The sequence below is a fragment of the Pecten maximus genome, chromosome 10 (genome assembly GCF_902652985.1).
Source record: "Pecten maximus chromosome 10, xPecMax1.1, whole genome shotgun sequence".
NCBI classification, from domain to species: domain Eukaryota; kingdom Metazoa; phylum Mollusca; class Bivalvia; order Pectinida; family Pectinidae; genus Pecten; species Pecten maximus.
Genome location: NC_047024.1, coordinates 32,122,925 through 32,139,137, shown reverse-complemented (window position 1 = coordinate 32,139,137; position 16,213 = coordinate 32,122,925). Strand labels below are relative to the sequence as shown.

Below are 16,213 nucleotides of genomic sequence, written 5' to 3'. Positions count from 1 at the left end.
TTGGTTTGATATCAATAAATATCACTATTAGGAAGTCTTACAGTATGACACTGTCTTTGAGAAGAGTCGATCAAAATATAGGTATTGATCATGATATACAAATGTAGCACTTCTCTCACTAATATGTAATTATACTCTTTATTTAAACTTGATTTAATATAGAGTCAAATACTCATTATAAACAGAAATATGTAATTATGGGACCTCCTGTCCAAAGGTTCACTAAATTAAACCTCCATTAAACTTTTAATTAGCTTTAACCATACATTAAATCATAATCGAGAATTAGTTAATTATGGATTAAAATTGTGTTGTGCAAAGATTTCAGTAAAATTCAATACGTTAGTGCAGCTTGTATGGATGTTTGATTAGCATGATTACATGTAGGACAAACTACGATCTCGCTCCTGAAGTTTGTCGCGTAAATAAAACAAATAGTACATTAAATTCCTTTCTGTATAAGACAGAAATTTACATATAAGTGACGTAGGGTGTTAATAAAGATGTCACTCTGTAGCCAGCTGGAACTATTCCAGGCATGTAACGTCTGTCTTTAAGACAAATGTTCTTTTTACAGATTAGCATAACAATATAACAATAACACTACGCTTACTGCTTTTTGAGACAAAGACACGTGGGGAAAGATAACACTGACTGTATGTATTCATGGCGATAAGGTGTTTTCATCCGTAGTGACCACCAAAGATAAAACGCAAAACAACTGGAAACACATACTTGTGATGTATAACCAAATTCATTTCGGTGTAATTATTGCGTGCATTGTTTGGCTGGTTGTTTCTGATTGTACATATGGACAGACATCTGATATTGTTCCTCGCAAAGGTAAGTGAGTCATCACTCTTGTTCTCATTTTGAAGATTTGACTTTGATTCTCATGAAGGGCGTCGATGAAGCAGAAGACATTCCCTTCAGGAACACGTGGTATTTTTACCTTGTACTTTCACTGAGGGGTTTCCATGCTGATCTGTATTTTTTGTTTCGTATTTTTCCCCTTGTGTTCTCAATTTTGAGTTAGAATTACGGTTTGGTTTTAATGTCGAGATTCTCTTGTTTTCCTGATGAAATCTTATTTATTTGTCCATGTTAATACGCAATCTGCACATTTTCAAAAACGTGACAATTGAATCACATGAATTTAATGGAATCATAATATGATAGGGATTTGTTAGTATTGGGTTTTTACGTCATACGAAGATGGTGACCAAGGACAATGAGAGCATTCAATTAAAACAATCAAAAGTTCCATCGCACTTAAATCATAACAAGGAATGAACCTCTCTACTCCGTAGTACTGTACAGAAAACAGACTATCTGAGACTCGTCCCGATCGAATAAATGCTGATCTTCAAAGAGGAATCCCAAAATACTTTGGACTTTGGTTATATTAGCTTAGGGACAAAACCCATTACTTTTATTTCTTTTGGAGAACAGCGTTCAACACATCAAGCATAAAGCAAAGGTAGCATTGAATTCCGATAAGAAGCTTCGTCTTGATTACCAAACTCTAGTTTGTTTCGGGATATCAGTACTGCTTTCTCGAAATAGTATGTTTTTAAAATCCACTCAGTTGTTTTGAAACGAAACTTGAAGATATAAGCACTTTCTTTAATAGGTCCAATATGTTTCTCAAAGCTTTTTCGCTAATTATTACTTAGGAATGACATCAAGGCCATTTTATTTAAAGCAAGTTGATTCAGATGAACAAAATAGTATGTCATCTGCAGATATAGTCAATATGAAACATTCTATGGAGAAATATATGGAAGCTATACTATTTTCATAATAAAATCATGATTTTTTTTTTGCAAATGCCTGTCACTTCGCGTAATATCTTGTTTTGTCCTAAAATTCGCTTGTATCTCATTAATTCTTTTTATGCGTTATGCATGCATAAGGAAACAACAGGAATGTCATATCGCATTAAACAGGCCTTCAAATATGCATGGTTACGAACAAGCGGTATCCGGTCATCCTTAAACATCAAGGACAGATCGGCATACTTGGAATGTAATGGCCAAAAATAAATTTCTCCTGAAATGTCGACACGACAGAACAATCTTTTCAAATGGAAATTAAGAGAATGTCGGATTGGAGACAAGCTCACAAGTTCACTCCTTATCGATAAGAGACAGGGCAAAATTTGAGTAGATATAATCTGGACCTGGACAGGCGTATTTATAATTTTACCGGTGGGAGAATTTCTTCTCTCACCCTTAGGTTGATACAAGCTCTGCGTGTTCTTTGCACGTTCTTAACAATTTTATGACTGCATGACAGTAATAAAATGACGTCACGTCGACAATTCATTCGTCACGTCACAATTGTCTTGTATTTATTTAACGTCAATATTAGATACATAAGGGGGTATTCACTCCCTTGGGAACGAAACAGGGGATGTCAACCCTCGGGGAAATATCATTATTTAAGCATTGAACTGTTCTTGTATATGGTGTTTATGATATATTTGAATGCCAAAGCTTTGCAAGCAAACAACATAATGTGCGTTAGCTCACGCACATTATGTTGTTTGCTTGCAAAGCTCTGGCATTCAAATAGATCATAAATACCATACAAAAACAGTTCAACGCTTATATTTACATTCCTTTTAATTTTAATTTGTTTTTTATGTTATAATTCATGTTTAAAATTCATAATTCCCGCCTTACCGACAGCCAGCAGATTTTTTTTTCAGTTGTTGGAACAGCCGGAACATGGTCGCGTGCTTTTTGGCAAACAAAATAGTACATGGAAAATTTAAAAAAAAAATCAATTTTGTTAATCATTTTATTATCAACGTATTGCGCAAATAGCACATTTTTATAACAAATAATGTAGACAAAATAATTAGTCGTTAAATTTGTTTATCCTGGATATTGTAGTTCCAGTTTGTGTTGTATTAATACGCTGCTAAGTGTAGCGCGTGATGGGTGGCATTTAAACGTACATCAATGCCAGAGCTCTCAAATAGATTATATAGTAACAATGCCAGACATGTAAATATAAGCGTATAAGAATACTCTCCTGTCTCATCCCTAAGGACACTAGTCTTATCTATCCGTCTCTTTTGTTTTCTGGTATTGTAAGGGCTGTAAGCAGTCAGGGTAGTTAGGCGTGTGACTTCTTACATGTAAGTTCGGATTGAGGTACGAAAATGAATGAACATTGTAAAAACTTAACGAATGATATTTTTTAGCAGCGATTTTGACATTCCATTAATTATACTTGATCAGATTATTACCTTGAGTTAATCCTTTTAAGAGGTTAGAAATTTTGGAGAAAAAAAACCGGAATGTTGGGATATTTAATATCAGCGGGACACCTTGAACTGTTAAATTGGATCTAACATTTTTATTTTTGGATAAAACTTTATAATACATATGTTGGGTTTCCTGGGGTTTGTTGGTAACCAAAGTAGTCTAGCGCTATAAATCTGGTAGTGCTTTACACATGAGAATTAAAAGATCATGTTGGAAAATATTAATGTAATGATTTCTGTTATACAACCAATAAATGTTTATGCGAGACGTTTCCACGACAAGTACGTGTGTACCCTGTCTCCTTTACCAGACAAAAGTCCTTTGTGGACACATGCTGACCCGGTCATTTTTCTGATGAAGGTGACAGAATGCATACCGTACTAGTCATCGATTAATTGGTTATGTTATGAAAATCTTTACATTAACACATTCCTGCTGACCTGTTTAGCGATAATTGTGCAAACATATAATGCTCACATGAATTTAGAAAAACGTTACAGAAATTATACCATATTATCCCTGTACTTTGTCTCCATGCAAAACTATACTTTGTTTGTTTTGACCTCGTGTTATTGATAATTAACTCATTCAGACGACGCTTATGTTTTGTTATTCTTTGTTGTTTTACACAAAATAGACAACGTGTCAACGCATTTGATCAATATATATTACATGTACCTACGCATTTAGATCAATCTTACGTCTTCATGCTACAGTGCCCTAATCTGACACTGTAACATGATATGATAATCTAATCACACACAGGGGTGACTTTAAACGTTAGAGCCGAAACAGCAATGTGTGGTAGTTTTATAATCATTCGGCATATACTGTATTTATTTAATTTTCACTAGTTTTCATTTACAATAGGGTATGCAGTTATATTTTTTTTATTTATTTATTTTTTTTTTTAGGCGGGGTATATTCTCTGATTTTACCTGTCTAGATATTAAATTCCCGTAGCCGAAGGCGAGGAAACTATTATGACTTCAATATGATGTTAATAATTCCGTATGACAACCTTTTTGTATACCGACAGGACTCATGTGTGAGTTTGCATGACGTATTATTTGCTTGACCTAATTAACGGCCTGATTTCTAACTTTTAATTTTAATATCTGACGTCAATAAAAGGTTTTTTTATGGCATTGATCCCATGTTTTAATTATGTGGCTAATCGGAAAATGGCCGACATACGTCAATCATAGATTTTGACAATGAAAGTTTGTAACCCGAAAAATATTTCTGAAACTGGTTTCCTTCAGTCCCTAGTTGCGTCCGTCTATTTTAAGACCAATCAGAAAAACATAATGGCCGACAGACAGCCATTTTGGAATTTGACAGTTGAAATTAGTTATCGTTATTTTTTGAGAATACTGGTAGGATATTTCTGAAGCTTCATGGATTTTGACAATTGGCGCCAATACCCTTCTATGTTCTCTATTTATTATGATATCGTTTCGAAGTTTAATTTATTTTTATGTTTTGCTTAAAATTATTTTTTCATAATCTATTTCCGTTTTTGATATTGGAATATTTTTATCGTTTTTCGGTTTTTCTTCTTTGCGCATTTTTCGCCGAAAAGTCAACACATTTTTACCACCGATTTTCGTTTATATCACTTTTTTATTTGTTTCAATCGATATTGAAGCCATTTTAATTGCAATAATTATAGTTTAAGTTTAGCTCTTTCGACACTTATTCGATCAGTGATCCAAGTAGAATGTCTGCTCAACAATATCTTTGTTGAGTTTGGTGTTTAAACCTTGCAACAGACTATTGGCATGCCCATAGGAACATAACAGAATGAACAAGAGCATCACGAGGTGGAATGATATATGCCCGGGAAACGATATATACATGAAGTGTTATAAACTACTTGCATTGAAATAAGATTTGTATCCCTTTAAGAGTGGTTAGGTTTAATGCTTCAACTCTCACGTTTCACTACCTGTATACAGCCTGTAGGAGATCAAATGCTAAAAAGTACTGCAGGAAAATAACTTTCGTAAAATACTTTAATTGAAAGGATCGTCAGAGAAACATCACTGTATGTCATTATTATCACGTTTCATAGACATCGGCAGGAAAATGTAGGAGGAGATCTCCGGACAGGATTGAAATCCCAGAAATAAACCAACGGCAATAACTTCAGCAAAAAATGTTTAATCAAAATGTCTTTCAAGAAAACACAAAAATATCATCATAATAATAAAGCCTACTTAGTGTCAAAGAAATCGATAAAAAAATGCTGGAGATCTCTGGACACACATCAAACACTGAAATAAACAAACGGCAACAAGGGAAGACGCCGTAGGATAATACTACCGTAAAATTTGACGGACGTATATAAACTTCATGGACTGTTGGTTGAAGATACCATGTATGGCTTGAAATCAAGGACAATACAGACTCTTTAACAACAACCACCTATCTCGATCGCTACTTGCATCGTTATCAGGAAACAGTTTACAAATAAGTTGTGTGATTGTTGTCATTATTTCAATTTGCCACGTCTAGGTAGTAATATCCCGGCTTCCACTACCTACGGTGTTTACATGTCTATTTAATATCCATGGACTTGTCCTCTGTGTTCAAAAACTCTGTGATAGGTGTCGACTACTGGAGAAAATAGCAACATGTCTCGAGAAAGGCAGGTTGATGAAGACCATGAACACGTTTTACGGTCGAGATTATGATCTCATTGGGAGATATGCTATTCCATTGTTTGATGTGAAATCAGTCATGTCTGACGATGGTTGTTAATATGCATCGTAGATCCGTTGTCACAAATCAAAATTTGAATGTTGGGTGTCGTCGATAAAACAGAAGACGCACACCTTCCTAGAGCATCTGGTCCTATTATCCCTCTACCTTTTCAAGAGTGTCCATGCAAATTTATTTTTGTGTTGGTAATTCGAGCGGAAATTATCAAGTCGTTTGAATGTCGGTATTCTCTGTTGATTTTATACATATTTATGTTTAGTATATTTCCGAAGGTAATTTACTGGTGATTTCACTTAATTACAGGACAGTAATCTGATGTATGTTTGAATGGTTATCATTGATTTGTTTTCTAATTCCAGTAAGAAGAATGAAGAAATGTAGCAGAGACTTGTTCATCGGATTTGATACATGCAAGACCGTAAAGCTGTTGTACCGTGATATACCGGAGATGTTTTGCGTTCATTATCGACATGAATGCTGTAAAACATGCATACGGGAAACTACGAATCGAATGGTAAAGTAAATTTGTGAATATTGTGTCACTGATTACAAATGTATTGTGGTACAAAAAGTATATGGAGAAAATCGTATTTTTTTAGCTTTACTTCGTCATGTCATTTGTTTTTGTCCAGTACCGCCATTTCAAGTTTTCTGACGATAGTTTTATAATGATGACGCGCAAACTTTTGTTATCTGTGTGTGATCCAGATAATCCTAAAATGTTATTAATGATTAAATTAAAAAAAACAATAACAAAATAAACAAACAATAATAAAGATCCAACTGTTTTAAATTGCATAAATGATAACAGGAAGATCTCGGGGGATAATTTTGAATATATTGTAGGATTCTGAAAAACAAAAGTTTCCGCTATCGTGATCGATTTTCTCATTCAAATTTAAATTAAATAGTGCTGATAGTCAAACGTTTTTATTTCTGCAATTCGAGGTGTATCTGAATATTTGAAATTCATTACGTCAACAACAATACATTCCTGTAACCCAAGAATTATTAAATCATAAAAATATAATTTGAAATAGACGACAATCGCATACATCAGTGAATTATCAAATAGTTGAAATGTTTTATCAATACATGCTAATATTTTTGCCGGGAATTGTATACTACTTACCGTTACTGGATTTGTCTACATATTACAAAACAATCCAAAATCGATATAAATACAGGTCTATACAATACAAATGAAATTAACTTAAATACAATATATATACATTTTACATATCGTACATGTTTCTCCAAATTCATTAAAAAGATATTCGTTTTTGTGTTTTAAATCCATTCTTACATGTAGTTATTATCCTAGACTGATGAAAACTTTATATCGAATGTGTGAATTTTGTGGATTTTGTTGATTTTTTTTAAAGAAATTGTAACATTGATTATATTGCGTATTTATGTAAAACACCAAATGTGTACGCTCGCGAAAATCTGCGAATTGTAAATTCAATGTTCATTATAATAGTTGATTATTTGTTATTTGTATTTCTATGATCATCACATTTCGATCTTAGGTATAAATATATACAATATATACAACAAAGGCTGTTAAAATAATCCATGTTTGTAGATATCGGTCAACACAGGTGTATTGATGAGACATCTATACCGTGTTTGTACATTTGTAGATATAAGTCAATACAGAAATATTAATGGGACCTCTATTCCGTGTATGTAGATATTCGTTAACACAGATATATTAACGAGGGTCCGTGTAACACCTAACAATTCAAAATTCTAAAATGTTTTAGAATTTTAGAGTTTTAGATTTTTGACCAAAAGCCTAAATTTGTCAAATTTCAAAACAAAAATGAGTTTTTAGAGTTTTTGATTCTTGACCAAATTTCTTAAGTTTCAACTTTTAAAACTTTTGAGTCTTTAGATTTTTAGGTTTTTGACAAAATTCTTAAATTTCCAAACTGTTTTGAGGTCTAAAAATCCAAATATTTGATCTTTGAGGTTTTTAGTCAAAAACTTAAAAATCGAAAAACTGTTAGACGGACCAACGAGACCTCTATACTGTGTCTATGTAGATATATTAGTTAACGCAGATATATTAATGGAACCTCGATCTATTCCGTGTATGTAGATATCAATTAACACAGATATATTAATGGGATCTCTAGTCCGTGTATGTAGATATTAGTTAACACAGATATATTAATGGGACCTCTAGTCCGTGTTTGTACATATTAGTTAACTCAGATATAACAGATTATGCTACGCTAGTCTGCCCTTAACAAAAATATTATTATTTTGTATGCTTTGTAGATAAAGAGGGCGTTGTCACGTATCAGGAAAATTGGCAGTATGAAAGACAAAAGACCAGTCTGATGGCTATCGTGTGATACTGTTGGGGATCATCTGATGTTCATGGATGAAACCCTTTTGTCAGAAGACAACATTGTGATATATAATATACATAAGTATTATTGTAACAATTTTATAAAGTAATACATGCCACCAAAGTGTATATATCAAGACGTAAGTGTTGTTTGTTAGCATATATTCAATTAGTAAACAATAATTTGTTCTAGGTATTTATGTGATGGCATTCTTGTCGATATTCCTGACATTTATATTGCTATTATCGTCAGAAATCGTTAACACGTGTTTAGTATAACGTCATCAGATACATTTCATTGTCATATATATCTTTTTATATTATTTTATAAACGTGTATTAAAAATCAAATCAATCATGCGTCTGTTTTGTCATACAATAGACAATATAAAATATGCCAAATTATGTTTGTGCAGATATTATATTGTCAGGAAATTACCTTAAATCCTAAGGTACCTAAAAATCTGCTTTTTAATATAATTCCAAGATAACAACTTGAAATATTACATCAAAAGTATTATGGAGACGACCAATTGCACCCGTCTAATGATGAAGTGACAAAAATGTACATACACTCATACAAAAATACATTAACATAGAAATTAAACACCATGCATTTTACAAATATTCTTTAAGAACGTTATCATATTTTAATTGCTTACAACATGCACAACTTTGTCACATTGTATTGTTTATTCACTTTAAGCCTTGCGGCCCATCGGTATTACAGCAAAAACAGAATAATGTCATGTGCATGTACAATAAGGATATCAAAAACATATACAAAATGTTAAGTATGATATGAAACAAGAAATATCTTTAAAAAAGATAAACGGCATAGTTTTAATGCTGGTGGTTCTAATGTAAAACTACTGGTGAAATAAATTAATGAACTACATTTTAATTAATAAATACGCAGTTTCAGCACGGATAACAAAATTATATCAGTTTGAATCATTTTTGGTGATAATAGGACTGCAAATGTGTCATTTGAATAGATGCATCCACTTATTCAGCTTGCATTCAATTTAAAAGGGACATCACGATAAACGTTGCAATTTTCACTGAATGTACGCGTTTTGTACCTTTCCAGTTATGTTTCTGTGCTGTCCCAATGTTCACAGTCAATCCCTATGTCCAGCTTGACAACTCGATTTAGTTGGGAATCCCCCTTTTAATTTAGCGCGGAAATTATTTTTAAATTATTACGTGACTGTTTTGAAATCGTGGCAACACAAACAGACGACAGTTTACAAGGCGATATCTATATTCCGTCTGGGTTAGTTGGATAACGATATTATACAGTGGTTTAAATGTTAAATAACACGTTCTGTATATATTACGGCACACATATTTATGTGTAAATAAGTGTAAACACTGTTCATATAGTATAGTGACAGTAGCGATGTACTGGTACAGACTGTGTAAATATTACCGAGCTTGTGGAACTATTACAGAGTTTGTGTTAATACTACAGAGTTTGTGTAAATAATAGCCTACCGAGATTGTCATGACCTACTATCAAACAATCAAGCAGAATACGAGCGGCGTCCGTATTACTGCTGTTTTCATGTTTGAGCTGTTACAATCTATTGTACTGCTTCCCAAGTTTAATTCTAGGATTGTGTTTAACCCATTTCCCTATTATTCTCTTCATTGCGGAAGCTGTTATCGTTTCCAACCGCAGTCGATTCACAATGGAAGCCATTTTTGTTTCCATGTGTTTTAGTTTGTTGTGCGCATGCGTTTATCGTATATGTCACAAAATTTGCATATTCAGAGTGATAACCTTTTAATAATTGATAATTGATGTTTTTATGTACATACATCATCAAATTCGAATGGTTATTGTTCAGAAGGTTATTTTTTTAAAAGATATACCCAATAATATGATAGAAAATACAAAATAAATATTGGTTTACCGTGAGGTCCCTTTAACTTTGTTTCGTTTTAAATTGTATATCCGCATTTTGCATTGACCGCTACATTGACCAATCACGTACTTCATCTTGACACAATCGCAACTTCTCGTACAATTCCGTCAAAGCTCGGAATCATATATGATTCCGAGCTTTGACGGAATTGTACGAGAAGTTGCGATTGCATCTTGACAGAAACGCCACCTGTCGCGTCATATCCGGGGCCAAAACAAAATTAGACGGCTATGCCGAACAAGACAAGAATGAATTTGATAGAATGGCGGACAGCTGTGAAATATATATGAGATAATTACTACCACTACTGATTAGAAATACAGTACATACAAAACAATTGGCAGACAATGGCATATTGTTTGTATATCATTAGGGAAAGATTATAAACTCATATGAAGATTTCAGATAAAAACAAAGTTATCGTCCCCAACAACAATATTGTACGGTTTACGTAATAATACATACATTGTATGTACTTTATCCGCTTGGAATATAATTCAAAACAGAAAAGTATTGTTACCTTACCGTAATGTCCAAAGTACATATATCAAATAATGATTTGTAATAAGAAACAAACAAAGAGGTTATTACATATATAATTGATTGGTTGATTGGTCAAGGGAAAAAGCAATAAAAATAAAATGGGCCAATGAGCCTGATTTGATTGTTGTGTTAATTATAATTGTTCATTATTGAATGCACAGAATTTAACCTGCTGACTAATCCCTTTGTCATGTTTGTATGTCAATAAAATATGTTTAAACTAAGCTAAACTGATAACTTACTTGTATAGAAAGTGCAAAGATAATGATGGAATTGATTTTCCAGATAGTAGAAATTCATTTGTCAAAATGTCATATTTAATAAATTTTCATATATTTTTGCAACCCAAGTAAATACAATGTATATCTAAATATACTTGTGAGCTATTTTGGATGTCACGGCTTTGATTTGTAATGGTAATGAGCCACATTAAAGCCTTGACCATTTTTCTTATTACTTTAAATGATACCTATTATCACGGGCATTGGATATTCCATAAAAAGAAAATATTTCTACCCATATATATAGATATAAATTACAAGAATATAAAGAAGTGAATTACAATGTTTCTTTAATATATTTGAATTCCATCAGGGATTGCCATTGGACAACGATAATGACAATGATTTTATTCTCGTAAACCTACATTGTAATCAGTGTGAAGAATTATTTAACGGGCGCATTCAGAGTAGGATGGATTATTTTTCGAACTATTCACTACCGGATGATGGAGCCTATGACATGCATTAGTATATACATTTGTTATGTAATAGCACCAATTAACAGACACGAGTCCGTGAATATTCATTTTTAACTATAAAATATTTAAAAATTAAATAGAATAATTAACTTAAAACTTAGAAACAGGTTTGCCCTATAAAACTTATCTGGATACAAAATTCCCTTAATTAATAGTCGGGTATGGCAAGCCGTTTGGGTTTTTACCTATTAAATACAGATATCTGTATTCAAAATAGAGATATCATTATTAATATAGAATTAAAGATATCTTTAATTCAAATAGAGATATCTTTAATTGAAATAGAGATATCTTTAATTGAATTAGAGATATCTATATTTGAATTAGAGATATCTCTATTTAAAATACAGATATCTCTAATTAAACACGAAATAGAGATATCTCTAATTAAAATACAGATATCTCTAATTCAATTAAAGATATCTTTATTACAATTAGAGATATCTGCATTTCATTGTAAATAAAGATATCTGTATTTGAAATAAAGATATCTTTAATTCAAATACAGATATCTCTAATTCAATTAAAGCTATCTCTATTTCAAATACAGATATCTCTAATTGTTGTAGAAATACAGATATCTTTATTTTAGATACAGATATCTCTATTTGAATTAAAGAGATCTTTATTTGACATGAAATAGAGATATCTGTATTTAACCATCAAATAGGAAAAACGACTGCTCCCTTGATTCTCCCTTTTGCGCATGACGGAAGTAAAGCACTAGTGACGCAAAGCATATAGCCGCAACAGTTCGCTCTATTTCCCGTAGAACAGTTGTCATGTTCTGTTCTGTAGAAATCCCCTCCAAGTAGCAAGTTTATCGGTTTAGACCTACATCTCTCATGCGGATAGTCCAATTTAATTACAAGCGTTTCGTTAACACTGATCAGGATTAGGGAGTAATCATTATTTTCTTTGTGTTTCAATATTAATCTTCGCACTGAGCAAACACGTGTAAATACAGATATCTTTAATTCAAATAGAGATATCTGTATTTGAAATAGAGATATCTGTATTGCAAAGAAATTGCAGATATCTCTAATTCAATTAAAGATATCTCTATTTAAAATAAAGATATCTCATTATAATTAGATATCTGTAATTCAAATAGAGATATCTGAATTTGAAATAGAGATATCTGTAATTTAAAAGAAGATATCTCTATTTTCAGTAGACATATCTTTATTTAAATAGAGATATTTTTATTTAAATTACAGATATCTCTAATTAAATAGAGATATCTTCATTTTAAATAGAGATATCTTTAATTAAATAGAGATATCTTCATTTCAATAGGTAAAAACCCAAACGGCTTGTCATAGTCGGGCATTACAGATATACAAAACATCCAACTCAAAATTCGGTCTGGTTATAAAAGGGCATATCGGAATCTGAACTTCTCAACCCTTCACACTATAGGAGATGTGTGAAAGCCAATATGTTATGTGTATTACACCTACTCTATAATGTGCTAGATGTAACTTTCTCTGACATTTTTGTGACGTTGGACATGTGTCTGTCATCCTATTATCGGCTTCTGTGATATTTTGTTTTGTTGAATATCGTATGTCTGCCACTTCATAACAATATATACCAGCGTACACCAGTGGTAATAACGCACGGCTTATTATATTGTATGAAAGGTCCACAGGTAACCAAGGCAATTGTATACGAGCGTGATTAATGAGTAAACTAACAGAAATATCACCACGTTACAGCAAACATACACAACAACAACAGTAAAATGTCGTCTATTAACAGCAGTAGGCATGTATTTATTGTATCGTGACAAAGTAAGATTAAAGTTAAGGAGAAATGAAATAAAAGGTTATCTATATTAGAATCGGCACCAGAAATGGAGAGAGGAAGACCAAATATCACACGGAGTAGAACAACAGCAAAGAGGGAAGCCGTCGAGTTGGAATTGGAATGAGCGCAAGTCAGAAAGGGGTGGTCAGAGTGGAGGCCGTATGGACGCAGGTCAGAAAGGGGTGGTCAAAGTGCAGGCCTTATAGACAAAAGACAGAAAGGGGTGGTCAGAGTGGAGGCCTTATAGACAAAAGACAGAAAGGGGTGGTCAGAGTGGAGGTCTTATGGACGAAAGACAGAAAGGGGTGGTCAGAGTGGAGGTCTTATGGACGCAAGGCAGAAAGGGGTGGTCAGAGTGGAGGTCTTATGGACGAAAGACAGAAAGGGGTGGTCAGAGTGGATGTGTTATGGACGAAAGAGAGAAAGGGGTGGTCAGAGTGGAGGTCTTATGGAGGAAAGACAGAAAGGGGTGGTCAGAGTGGAGGTCTTATGGACGAAAGACAGAAAGGGGTGGTCAGAGTGGAGGTGTTATGGACGAAAGACAGAAAGGGGTGGTCAGAGTGGAGGTGTTATGGACGAAAGACAGAAAGGGGTGGTCAGAGTGGAGGTCTTATGGACGCAAGGCAGAAAGGGGTGGTCAGAGTGGAGGTCTTATGGACGAAAGACAGAAAGGGGTGGTCAGAGTGGAGGTCTTATGGACACAAGACAGACAGGGGTGGTCAGAGTGGAGGTCTTATGGACGAAAGACAGAAAGGGGTGGTCAGAGTGGATGTCTTATGGACGAAAGACAGAAAGGGGTGGTCAGAGTGGAGGTCTTATGGACGCAAGGCAGAAAGGGGTGGTCAGAGTGGAGGTCTTGTGGACACAAGACAGAAAGGGGTGGTCAGAGTGGAGGCCTTGTGGGCGCAAGACAGAAAGGGGTGGTCAGAGTGGAGGCCTTATGGACACAAGACAGACAGGGGTGGTCAGAGTGGAGGTCTTATAGACGAAATACAGAAAGGGGTGGTCAGAGTGGAGGTCTTGTGGACGCAAGACAGAAAGGGGTGGTCAGAGTGGAGGCCTTGTGGACGCAAGACAGAAAGTGGTGGTCAGAGTGGAGGCCTTATGGACGCAAGACAGAAAGGGGTGGTCAGAGTGGAGGCCTTGTGGACGCAAGACAGAAAGTGGTGGTCAGAGTGGAGGCCTTATGGACACAAGACAGAAAGGGGTGGTCAGAGTGGAGGCCTTGTGGACGCAAGACAGAAAGTGGTGGTCAGAGTGGAGGCCTTATGGACACAAGACAGAAAGGAGTGGTCAGAGAGGAGGCCTTGTGGACGCAAGACAGAAAGGGGTGGTCAGAGTGGAGGTCTTATGGACACAAGACAGACAGGGGTGGTCAGAGTGGAGGTATTGTGGACACAAGACAGAAAGGGGTGGTCAGAGTGGAGGCCTTATGGACAAAAGACAGAAAGTGGTGGTCAGAGTGGAGGTGTTATGGACAAAAGACAGAAAGGGGTGGTCAGAGTGGAGGTGTTATGGACGAAAGACAGAAAGGGGTGGTCAGAGTGGAGGGTCTTATAGACGCAAGTCAGAAAGGGGTGGTCAGAGTGGAGGTCTTGTGGACGAAAGTCAGAAAGGGGTGGTCAGAGTGGAGGTCTTATAGACGAAAGACAGAAAGGGGTGGTCAGAGTGGAGGCCTTATGGACACAAGACAGAAAGGGGTGGTCAGAGTGGAGGTCTTATGGACGAAAGATAGAAAGGGGTGGTCAGAGTGGAGGTCTTGTGGACGAAAGATAGAAAGGGGTGGTCAGAGTGGAGGTCTTATGGACGAAAGATAGAAAGGGGTGGTCAGAGTGGAGGTCTTATAGACGAAAGACAGAAAGGGGTGGTCAGAGTGGAGGTGTTATGGACACAAGACAGAAAGGGGTGGTCAGCGTGGAGGCCTTATGGACACAAGACAGAAAGGGGAGGTCAGAGTGGAGGTGTTATGGACGAAAGACAGAAAGGGGTGGTCAGAGTGGAGGGTCTTATAGACGCAAGTCAGAAAGGGGTGGTCAGAGTGGAGGTCTTGTGGACGAAAGACAGAAAGGGGTGGTCAGAGTGGAGGGTCTTATAGACGCAAGTCAGAAAGGGGTGGTCAGAGTGGAGGTCTTGTGGACGAAAGTCAGAAAGGGGTGGTCAGAGTGGAGGTCTTATGGACACAAGACAGACAGGGGTGGTCAGAGTTAAGGTCTTATAGACGAAAGACAGAAAGGGGTGGTCAGAGTGGAGGTCTTATGGACACAAGACAGAAAGGGGTGGTCAGAGTGGAGGTGTTATGGACGAAAGACAGAAAGGGGTGGTCAGAGTGGAGGGTCTTATAGACGCAAGTCAGAAAGGGGTGGTCAGAGTGGAGGTCTTGTGGACGAAAGTCAGAAAGGGGTGGTCAGAGTGGAGGTCTTATGGACACAAGACAGACAGGGGTGGTCAGAGTTAAGGTCTTATAGACGAAAGACAGAAAGGGGTGGTCAGAGTGGAGGTCTTATGGACACAAGACAGAAAGGGGTGGTCAGAGTGGAGGTCTTGAGGACACAAGACAGAAAGGGTTGGTCAGAGTGGAGGCCTTGTGGACGCAAGACAGAAAGGGGTGGTCAGAGTGGAGGTCTTATGGACACAAGACAGACAGGGGTGGTCAGAGTGAAGGTCTTATAGACGAAAGACAGAAAGGGGTGGTCAGAGTGGAGGTCTTATGGACACAAGACAGAAAGGGGTGGTCAGAGTGGAGGTCTTGTGGACACAAGACAGAAAGGGTTGGTCAGAGTGGAGGCCTTGTGGACGCA

The 16,213-nt window shown here is 35.7% G+C and overlaps 1 long non-coding RNA gene across 1 annotated transcript; it reads left to right on the top strand.

Moving 5' to 3' along the window:
* The first annotated feature begins 609 nt into the window (after positions 1 to 609).
* Positions 610 to 8,721, top strand: LOC117335542. Its single transcript, XR_004534444.1, has 3 exons — positions 610 to 843; positions 6,365 to 6,519; positions 8,295 to 8,721. It is a non-coding gene; the product is annotated as an uncharacterized LOC117335542 (long non-coding RNA).
* Positions 8,722 to 16,213: the final 7,492 nt, after the last annotated feature.